Source organism: Syngnathus typhle, unplaced genomic scaffold (assembly GCF_033458585.1).
Source record: "Syngnathus typhle isolate RoL2023-S1 ecotype Sweden unplaced genomic scaffold, RoL_Styp_1.0 HiC_scaffold_249, whole genome shotgun sequence".
NCBI classification, from domain to species: domain Eukaryota; kingdom Metazoa; phylum Chordata; class Actinopteri; order Syngnathiformes; family Syngnathidae; genus Syngnathus; species Syngnathus typhle.
Window position 1 is genome coordinate 52,228 of NW_026872153.1, and position 10,273 is coordinate 62,500.

Here is a 10,273-nt window from a genome sequence, read left to right on the forward strand (position 1 = left end):
TGTCATTTACTCGTCGTGCCGACCGGAGGGAGGCCACTCCCCGCCACAGCTGAACAGTCATCCCGGCCTAGTGGAGGTCTGCGCAGGGGGGGTCTTCCTTGAAATGTTACCCGGCTTTTGAGCTCTCCTGTCCGGCGTGGGTTTGCGTCAGCGGCCGGTGTCATTTACTCGTCGTGCCGACCGGAGGGAGGCCACTCCCCGCCGCAGCTGAACAGTCATCCCGGCCTAGTGGAGGTCTGCGCAGGGGGGGTCTTCCTTGAAATGTTACCCGGCTTTTGAGCTCTCCTGTCCGGCGTGGGTTTGCGTCAGCGGCCGGTGTCATTTACTCGTCGTGCCGACCGGAGGGAGGCCACTCCCCGCCACAGCTGAACAGTCATCCCGGCCTAGTGGAGGTCTGCGCAGGGGGGGTCTTCCTTGAAATGTTACCCGGCTTTTGAGCTCTCCTGTCCGGCGTGGGTTTGCGTCAGCGGCCGGTGTCATTTACTCGTCGTGCCGACCGGAGGGAGGCCACTCCCCGCCACAGCTGAACAGTCATCCCGGCCTAGTGGAGGTCTGCGCAGGGGGGGTCTTCCTTGAAATGTTACCCGGCTTTTGAGCTCTCCTGTCCGGCGTGGGTTTGCGTCAGCGGCCGGTGTCATTTACTCGTCGTGCCGACCGGAGGGAGGCCACTCCCCGCCACAGCTGAACAGTCATCCCGGCCTAGTGGAGGTCTGCGCAGGGGGGGTCTTCCTTGAAATGTTACCCGGCTTTTGAGCTCTCCTGTCCGGCGTGGGTTTGCGTCAGCGGCCGGTGTCATTTACTCGTCGTGCCGACCGGAGGGAGGCCACTCCCCGCCACAGCTGAACAGTCATCCCGGCCTAGTGGAGGTCTGCGCAGGGGGGGTCTTCCTTGAAATGTTACCCGGCTTTTGAGCTCTCCTGTCCGGCGTGGGTTTGCGTCAGCGGCCGGTGTCATTTACTCGTCGTGCCGACCGGAGGGAGGCCACTCCCCGCCACAGCTGAACAGTCATCCCGGCCTAGTGGAGGTCTGCGCAGGGGGGGTCTTCCTTGAAATGTTACCCGGCTTTTGAGCTCTCCTGTCCGGCGTGGGTTTGCGTCAGCGGCCGGTGTCATTTACTCGTCGTGCCGACCGGAGGGAGGCCACTCCCCGCCACAGCTGAACAGTCATCCCGGCCTAGTGGAGGTCTGCGCAGGGGGGGTCTTCCTTGAAATGTTACCCGGCTTTTGAGCTCTCCTGTCCGGCGTGGGTTTGCGTCAGCGGCCGGTGTCATTTACTCGTCGTGCCGACCGGAGGGAGGCCACTCCCCGCCACAGCTGAACAGTCATCCCGGCCTAGTGGAGGTCTGCGCAGGGGGGGTCTTCCTTGAAATGTTACCCGGCTTTTGAGCTCTCCTGTCCGGCGTGGGTTTGCGTCAGCGGCCGGTGTCATTTACTCGTCGTGCCGACCGGAGGGAGGCCACTCCCCGCCACAGCTGAACAGTCATCCCGGCCTAGTGGAGGTCTGCGCAGGGGGGGTCTTCCTTGAAATGTTACCCGGCTTTTGAGCTCTCCTGTCCGGCGTGGGTTTGCGTCAGCGGCCGGTGTCATTTACTCGTCGTGTCCACCGGAGGGAGGCCACTCCCCGCCGCAGCTGCAGCGGCAGCTTTGAAACGTCATCCCGGCCCCCTGGAACTGTGCGCGGGGGGGGCGATGCGTCCCGTGCGAGGTACCAGGTCGCGCTGCGCCGTCTGCCTGGCCGCTTTGGGCCCGCTGGAAGTCTATTAAAGCTCCGCGATCTCCGCCTCGGTGCTTAAAAAGCGTCCATCCGCTCTCCTGGAGCTTCTTTCGGTCATCTCGTCCGCGTGCACGGCCTGCCGGTGGCACCGGCTGGAGCTCCGCAAAAAGCTCCATTTCTGTTAAAAATGCTTAGCCGCGTCCCTGGAAGCCCAATCGGGCGTAGAAAGTGAGGGGGAAGGCCCCCAAAGCACCGGCTGGAAGTCCCAAAAAAGCTCCATGATTGGTCAATAATGCTTAGCCGCCTCCCTGGAAGCCTAATCGGGCATAAAAAGCTAGGCGGAACGGCCCCAAAGCTCCACACGGAAGTCCCAAAAAAGCTCCATGATTGGTCAATAATGCTTAGCCGCCTCCCTGGAAGCCTAATCGGGCATAAAAAGCTAGGCGGAACGGCCCCAAAGCTCCACACGGAAGTCCCAAAAAAGCTCCATGATTGGTCAATAATGCTTAGCCGCCTCCCTGGAAGCCTAATCGGGCATAAAAAGCTAGGCGGAACGGCCCCAAAGCTCCACACGGAAGTCCCAAAAAAGCTCCATGATTGGTCAATAATGCTTAGCCGCCTCCCTGGAAGCCTAATCGGGCATAAAAAGCTAGGCGGAACGGCCCCAAAGCTCCACACGGAAGTCCCAAAAAAGCTCCATGATTGGTCAATAATGCTTAGCCGCCTCCCTGGAAGCCTAATCGGGCATAAAAAGCTAGGCGGAACGGCCCCAAAGCTCCACACGGAAGTCCCAAAAAAGCTCCATGATTGGTCAATAATGCTTAGCCGCCTCCCTGGAAGCCTAATCGGGCATAAAAAGCTAGGCGGAACGGCCCCAAAGCTCCACACGGAAGTCCCAAAAAAGCTCCATGATTGGTCAATAATGCTTAGCCGCCTCCCTGGAAGCCTAATCGGGCATAAAAAGTTAGGCGGAACGGCCCCAAAGCTCCACACGGAAGTCCCAAAAAAGCTCCATGATTGGTCAATAATGCTTAGCCGCCTCCCTGGAAGCCTAATCGGGCATAAAAAGCTAGGCGGAACGGCCCCAAAGCTCCACACGGAAGTCCCAAAAAAGCTCCATGATTGGTCAATAATGCTTAGCCGCCTCCCTGGAAGCCTAATCGGGCATAAAAAGTTAGGCGGAACGGCTCCAAAGCTCCACACGGAAGTCCCTAAAAAGCTCCATGATTGGTCAATAATGCTTAGCCGCCTCCCTGGAAGCCTAATCGGGCATAAAAAGTTAGGCGGAACGGCCCCAAAGCTCCACACGGAAGTCCCAAAAAAGCTCCATGATTGGTCAATAATGCTTAGCCGCCTCCCTGGAAGCCTAATCGGGCATAAAAAGTTAGGCGGAACGGCCCCAAAGCTCCACACGGAAGTCCGAAAAAAGCTCAAAAATTTTCTAAGTGCCAACGGCTCATTCGCCGTAATGTGTCCGCTCCGCGCTGGTTCCCCGGTCGGCCGCGAATAGCGCAAAATCAGCCTCACGGAAGTTCGAAAAAAGCTCAAAAATTTTCTAAGTGCCAACGGCTCATTCGCCGTAATGTGTCCGCTCCGCGCTGGTTCCCCGGTCGGCCGCGAATAGCGCAAAATCAGCCTCACGGAAGTTCGAAAAAAGCTCAAAAATTTTCTAAGTGCCAACGGCTCATTCGCCGTAATGTGTCCGCTCCGCGCTGGTTCCCCGGTCGGCCGCGAATAGCGCAAAATCAGCCTCACGGAAGTTCGAAAAAAGCTCAAAAATTTTCTAAGTGCCAACGGCTCATTCGCCGTAATGTGTCCGCTCCGCGCTGGTTCCCCGGTCGGCCGCGAATAGCGCAAAAATCAGCCTAAGTGCAGTACCAACCTTGGCGTGTTGGTGCGCCAGAGTACGATGAGTTGGTCCCCCTAGTCACTGTACTCATTACCTTTACCCCCTAATCGCAAAATATAGTCAGAACGTATATGCAGAAGACTATTTTTTTCTTTTTTAAAATTTTCTAAGTGCCAGCGGATGCTGGCACACGAACTGTCCGAGCTACGACGGTTCTCCGGTCGGACAGCGAGGGTGAAAAAGCGGTCCTAAAATCACCGAGGGCTGCCGCACAAGTTGTCCGAGTGGCGACGGTTCCCCGGTCGGCCACGAATGTCGAAAATTCGGCCTCTCCACCACGGAGGTCGGTGAGAATTTCAGAATATTTTCTAAGTGCCAACGGCTCTTGCGCCGTAAAGTGTCCGCTTTGCCTGGTTCCCTCGGTCGGCCACAAATAGCGAAAAATCAGCCTCTCCTTCTGGAGCTCGCCTAAGTGCCAACGGCTCTTGCGCCGTAATGTGTCCGCTTTGTCTGGTTCCCTCGGTCGGCCACAAACGGCGAAAAATCAGCCTCTCCTTCTGGAGCTCGTGCCAACTTTGGCGAATATTTTCTAAGTGCCAACGGCTCTTGCGCCGTAAAGTGTCCGCTTTGCCTGGTTCCCTCGGTCGGCCACAAATAGCGAAAAATCAGCCTCTCCTTCTGGAGCTCGTGCCAACTTTGGCGAATATTTTCTAAGTGCCAACGGCTCTTGCGCCGTAATGTGTCCGCTTTGCCTGGTTCCCTCGGTCGGCCACAAATAGCGAAAAACCAGCCTCTCCTTCTGGAGCTCGCCTAAGTGCCAACGGCTCTTGCGCCGTAATGTGTCCGCTTTGCCTGGTTCCCTCGGTCGGCCACAAACGGCGAAAAATCAGCCTCTCCTTCTGGAGCTCGCCTAAGTGCCAACGGCTCTTGCGCCGTAATGTGTCCGCTTTGCCTGGTTCCCTCGGTCGGCCACAAATAGCGAAAAACCAGCCTCTCCTTCTGGAGCTCGCCTAAGTGCCAACGGCTCTTGCGCCGTAATGTGTCCGCTTTGCCTGGTTCCCTCGGTCGGCCACAAACGGCGAAAAATCAGCCTCTCCTTCTGGAGCTCGCCTAAGTGCCAACGGCTCTTGCGCCGTAATGTGTCCGCTTTGCCTGGTTCCCTCGGTCGGCCACAAATAGCGAAAAACCAGCCTCTCCTTCTGGAGCTCGCCTAAGTGCCAACGGCTCTTGCGCCGTAATGTGTCCGCTTTGCCTGGTTCCCTCGGTCGGCCACAAACGGCGAAAAATCAGCCTCTCCTTCTGGAGCTCGCCTAAGTGCCAACGGCTCTTGCGCCGTAATGTGTCCGCTTTGCCTGGTTCCCTCGGTCGGCCACAAATAGCGAAAAACCAGCCTCTCCTTCTGGAGCTCGCCTAAGTGCCAACGGCTCTTGCGCCGTAATGTGTCCGCTTTGCCTGGTTCCCTCGGTCGGCCACAAACGGCGAAAAATCAGCCTCTCCTTCTGGAGCTCGCCTAAGTGCCAACGGCTCTTGCGCCGTAATGTGTCCGCTTTGCCTGGTTCCCTCGGTCGGCCACAAATAGCGAAAAACCAGCCTCTCCTTCTGGAGCTCGCCTAAGTGCCAACGGCTCTTGCGCCGTAATGTGTCCGCTTTGCCTGGTTCCCTCGGTCGGCCACAAACGGCGAAAAATCAGCCTCTCCTTCTGGAGCTCGCCTAAGTGCCAACGGCTCTTGCGCCGTAATGTGTCCGCTTTGCCTGGTTCCCTCGGTCGGCCACAAATAGCGAAAAACCAGCCTCTCCTTCTGGAGCTCGCCTAAGTGCCAACGGCTCTTGCGCCGTAATGTGTCCGCTTTGCCTGGTTCCCTCGGTCGGCCACAAACGGCGAAAAATCAGCCTCTCCTTCTGGAGCTCGCCTAAGTGCCAACGGCTCTTGCGCCGTAATGTGTCCGCTTTGCCTGGTTCCCTCGGTCGGCCACAAATAGCGAAAAACCAGCCTCTCCTTCTGGAGCTCGCCTAAGTGCCAACGGCTCTTGCGCCGTAATGTGTCCGCTTTGCCTGGTTCCCTCGGTCGGCCACAAACGGCGAAAAATCAGCCTCTCCTTCTGGAGCTCGCCTAAGTGCCAACGGCTCTTGCGCCGTAATGTGTCCGCTTTGCCTGGTTCCCTCGGTCGGCCACAAATAGCGAAAAATCAGCCTCTCCTTCTGGAGCTCGTGCCAACTTTGGCGAATATTTTCTAAGTGCCAACGGCTCTTGCGCCGTAATGTGTCCGCTTTGCCTGGTTCCCTCGGTCGGCCACAAATAGCGAAAAACCAGCCTCTCCTTCTGGAGCTCGCCTAAGTGCCAACGGCTCTTGCGCCGTAATGTGTCCGCTTTGCCTGGTTCCCTCGGTCGGCCACAAATAGCGAAAAATCAGCCTCTCCTTCTGGAGCTCGCCTAAGTGCCAACGGCTCTTGCGCCGTAATGTGTCCGCTTTGTCTGGTTCCCTCGGTCGGCCACAAACGGCGAAAAATCAGCCTCTCCTTCTGGAGCTCGTGCCAACTTTGGCGAATATTTTCTAAGTGCCAACGGCTCTTGCGCCGTAAAGTGTCCGCTTTGCCTGGTTCCCTCGGTCGGCCACAAATAGCGAAAAATCAGCCTCTCCTTCTGGAGCTCGTGCCAACTTTGGCGAATATTTTCTAAGTGCCAACGGCTCTTGCGCCGTAATGTGTCCGCTTTGCCTGGTTCCCTCGGTCGGCCACAAATAGCGAAAAACCAGCCTCTCCTTCTGGAGCTCGCCTAAGTGCCAACGGCTCTTGCGCCGTAATGTGTCCGCTTTGCCTGGTTCCCTCGGTCGGCCACAAACGGCGAAAAACCAGCCTCTCCTTCTGGAGCTCGCCTAAGTGCCAACGGCTCTTGCGCCGTAATGTGTCCGCTTTGCCTGGTTCCCTCGGTCGGCCACAAATAGCGAAAAATCAGCCTCTCCTTCTGGAGCTCGTGCCAACTTTGGCGAATATTTTCTAAGTGCCAACGGCTCTTGCGCCGTAATGTGTCCGCTTTGCCTGGTTCCCTCGGTCGGCCACAAATAGCGAAAAACCAGCCTCTCCTTCTGGAGCTCGCCTAAGTGCCAACGGCTCTTGCGCCGTAATGTGTCCGCTTTGCCTGGTTCCCTCGGTCGGCCACAAATAGCGAAAAACCAGCCTCTCCTTCTGGAGCTCGCCTAAGTGCCAACGGCTCTTGCGCCGTAATGTGTCCGCTTTGCCTGGTTCCCTCGGTCGGCCACAAACGGCGAAAAATCAGCCTCTCCTTCTGGAGCTCGCCTAAGTGCCAACGGCTCTTGCGCCGTAATGTGTCCGCTTTGCCTGGTTCCCTCGGTCGGCCACAAATAGCGAAAAACCAGCCTCTCCTTCTGGAGCTCGCCTAAGTGCCAACGGCTCTTGCGCCGTAATGTGTCCGCTTTGCCTGGTTCCCTCGGTCGGCCACAAACGGCGAAAAATCAGCCTCTCCTTCTGGAGCTCGCCTAAGTGCCAACGGCTCTTGCGCCGTAATGTGTCCGCTTTGCCTGGTTCCCTCGGTCGGCCACAAATAGCGAAAAACCAGCCTCTCCTTCTGGAGCTCGCCTAAGTGCCAACGGCTCTTGCGCCGTAATGTGTCCGCTTTGCCTGGTTCCCTCGGTCGGCCACAAACGGCGAAAAATCAGCCTCTCCTTCTGGAGCTCGCCTAAGTGCCAACGGCTCTTGCGCCGTAATGTGTCCGCTTTGCCTGGTTCCCTCGGTCGGCCACAAATAGCGAAAAACCAGCCTCTCCTTCTGGAGCTCGCCTAAGTGCCAACGGCTCTTGCGCCGTAATGTGTCCGCTTTGCCTGGTTCCCTCGGTCGGCCACAAACGGCGAAAAATCAGCCTCTCCTTCTGGAGCTCGCCTAAGTGCCAACGGCTCTTGCGCCGTAATGTGTCCGCTTTGCCTGGTTCCCTCGGTCGGCCACAAATAGCGAAAAACCAGCCTCTCCTTCTGGAGCTCGCCTAAGTGCCAACGGCTCTTGCGCCGTAATGTGTCCGCTTTGCCTGGTTCCCTCGGTCGGCCACAAACGGCGAAAAATCAGCCTCTCCTTCTGGAGCTCGCCTAAGTGCCAACGGCTCTTGCGCCGTAATGTGTCCGCTTTGCCTGGTTCCCTCGGTCGGCCACAAATAGCGAAAAACCAGCCTCTCCTTCTGGAGCTCGCCTAAGTGCCAACGGCTCTTGCGCCGTAATGTGTCCGCTTTGCCTGGTTCCCTCGGTCGGCCACAAACGGCGAAAAATCAGCCTCTCCTTCTGGAGCTCGCCTAAGTGCCAACGGCTCTTGCGCCGTAATGTGTCCGCTTTGCCTGGTTCCCTCGGTCGGCCACAAATAGCGAAAAACCAGCCTCTCCTTCTGGAGCTCGCCTAAGTGCCAACGGCTCTTGCGCCGTAAAGTGTCCGCTTTGTCTGGTTCCCTCGGTCGGCCACAAACGGCGAAAAATCAGCCTCTCCTTCTGGAGCTCGTGCCAACTTTGGCGAATATTTTCTAAGTGCCAACGGCTCTTGCGCCGTAAAGTGTCCGCTTTGTCTGGTTCCCTCGGTCGGCCACAAATAGCGAAAAATCAGCCTCTCCTTCTGGAGCTCGCGCAAGTGCCAACGGCTCTTGCGCCGTAAAGTGTCCGCTTTGTCTGGTTCCCTCGGTCGGCCACAAATAGCGAAAAATCAGCCTCTCCTTCTGGAGCTCGTGCCAACTTTGGCGAATATTTTCTAAGTGCCAACGGCTCTTGCGCCGTAATGTGTCCGCTTTGTCTGGTTCCCTCGGTCGGCCACAAATAGCGAAAAATCAGCCTCTCCTTCTGGAGCTCGTGCCAACTTTGGCGAATATTTTCTAAGTGCCAACGGCTCTTGCGCCGTAATGTGTCCGCTTTGTCTGGTTCCCTCGGTCGGCCACAAATAGCGAAAAATCAGCCTCTCCTTCTGGAGCTCGTGCCAACTTTGGCGAATATTTTCTAAGTGCCAACGGCTCTTGCGCCGTAAAGTGTCCGCTTTGCCTGGTTCCCTCGGTCGGCCACAAATAGCGAAAAATCAGCCTCTCCTTCTGGAGCTCGCGCCAACTTTGTCAAAAAATTTCTAAGTGCCAACGGCTCTTGCGCCGTAAAGTGTCCGCTTTGCCTGGTTCCCTCGGTCGGCCACAAATAGCGAAAAATCAGCCTCTCCTTCTGGAGCTCGCGCCAACTTTGTCAAAAAATTTCTAAGTGCCAACGGCTCTTGCGCCGTAAAGTGTCCGCTTTGCCTGGTTCCCTCGGTCGGCCACAAATAGCGAAAAATCAGCCTCTCCTTCTGGAGCTCGCGCCAACTTTGTCGAAAAATTTCTAAGTGCCAACGGCTCTTGCGCCGTAAAGTGTCCGCTTTGTCTGGTTCCCTCGGTCGGCCGCAAATAGCGAAAAATCAGCCTCTCGCCCGTCAGGTACCAGGCGTTGGGGTACCAGGGGTAAGTGCAGTACCAGCTTTGGTCTGTTGGTGCGCCAGAGTACGATGAGTTGGTCCCCCTAGTCACTGTACTCATTACCTTTACCCCCAAATCGCAAAATATAGTCAGAACGAGTGTGGGGAACACAAGTTTTGGCCCCGAGAACCAGGCGGCTGGTGTCTCTAGCGATGTGTTCCCCCCCAAAAAGTGTTCACATGCTCGGACAGCGAACCTAGGAGCTACCGCAAAGCACTCTGGAAGTGCAAGAGCGAAAAATTTTCTAAGTACAAAAACTCTCGAAAATTTTCAAAGTGTCACAGTGCTCGAAAATTTTCAAAGTGCTACATGCTTTCCATCCAAGGAAGGAATAGTGGAGGACCGGCCGCCTCCTTAAACACAAGCCGGCGGAACGACGGGGAGGACCGGCCGCCTCCTTAAACACAGGCCGGTGGAACGTTTGGCAGAATTCTTCTCGTGGAGGACCGGCCGCCTCCTTAAACACAAGCCGGCGGAACGACGGGGAGGACCGGCCGCCTCCTTAAACACAGGCCGGTGGAACGTTTGGCAGAATTCTTCTCGTGGAGGACCGGCCGCCTCCTTAAACACAGGCCGGTGGGAACGGTTGGCAGAATTGCGTGACGGCCGCCTGCTCCCGGCGTCCGCACGTGAACGAACACCCCCTCCCGGGGACGGCCGTCTGCTCCCGACCGCCGTCCTTCACCCCCTCACCTTCCGGACCCCCGTCTGCTCCCGGCGGGCCTCCGAGTACCCCCACCTTCTCCCGAACTGACCGACAGGCAATGAGACCCGCCTTGGTAGGGCCCCCACCGGCCCCGGCTCGCGCCGGCGTTGGGTGGACGGTTCCTCCCCACTTGCGGGTCGCTCTCCACGGAGGACCGGTCGCCTCACTAAACATAGGCCGGGCGAAAATCTGCGAATGTTATACATCCAAGGAGGGAGGACCGGCCGCCTCCTTAAACCACCGGCCGGGCGAAAATATGCGAATGTTATACATCCAAGGAGGGAGGACCGGTCGCCTCACTAAACATAGGCCGGGCGAAAATCTGCGAATGTTATACATCCAAGGAGGGAGGACCGGCCGCCTCCTTAAACCACCGGCCGGGCGAAAATCTGCGAATGTTATACATCCAAGAAAGGAAGGAAGGAGGGAACCGGCCGCCTCCTTAAACACAGGCCGGGCGAAAATCTGCGAATCTTATCCATCCAAGGACGGAGGACCGGCCGCCTCCTTAAACACAGGCCGGTAGGAAC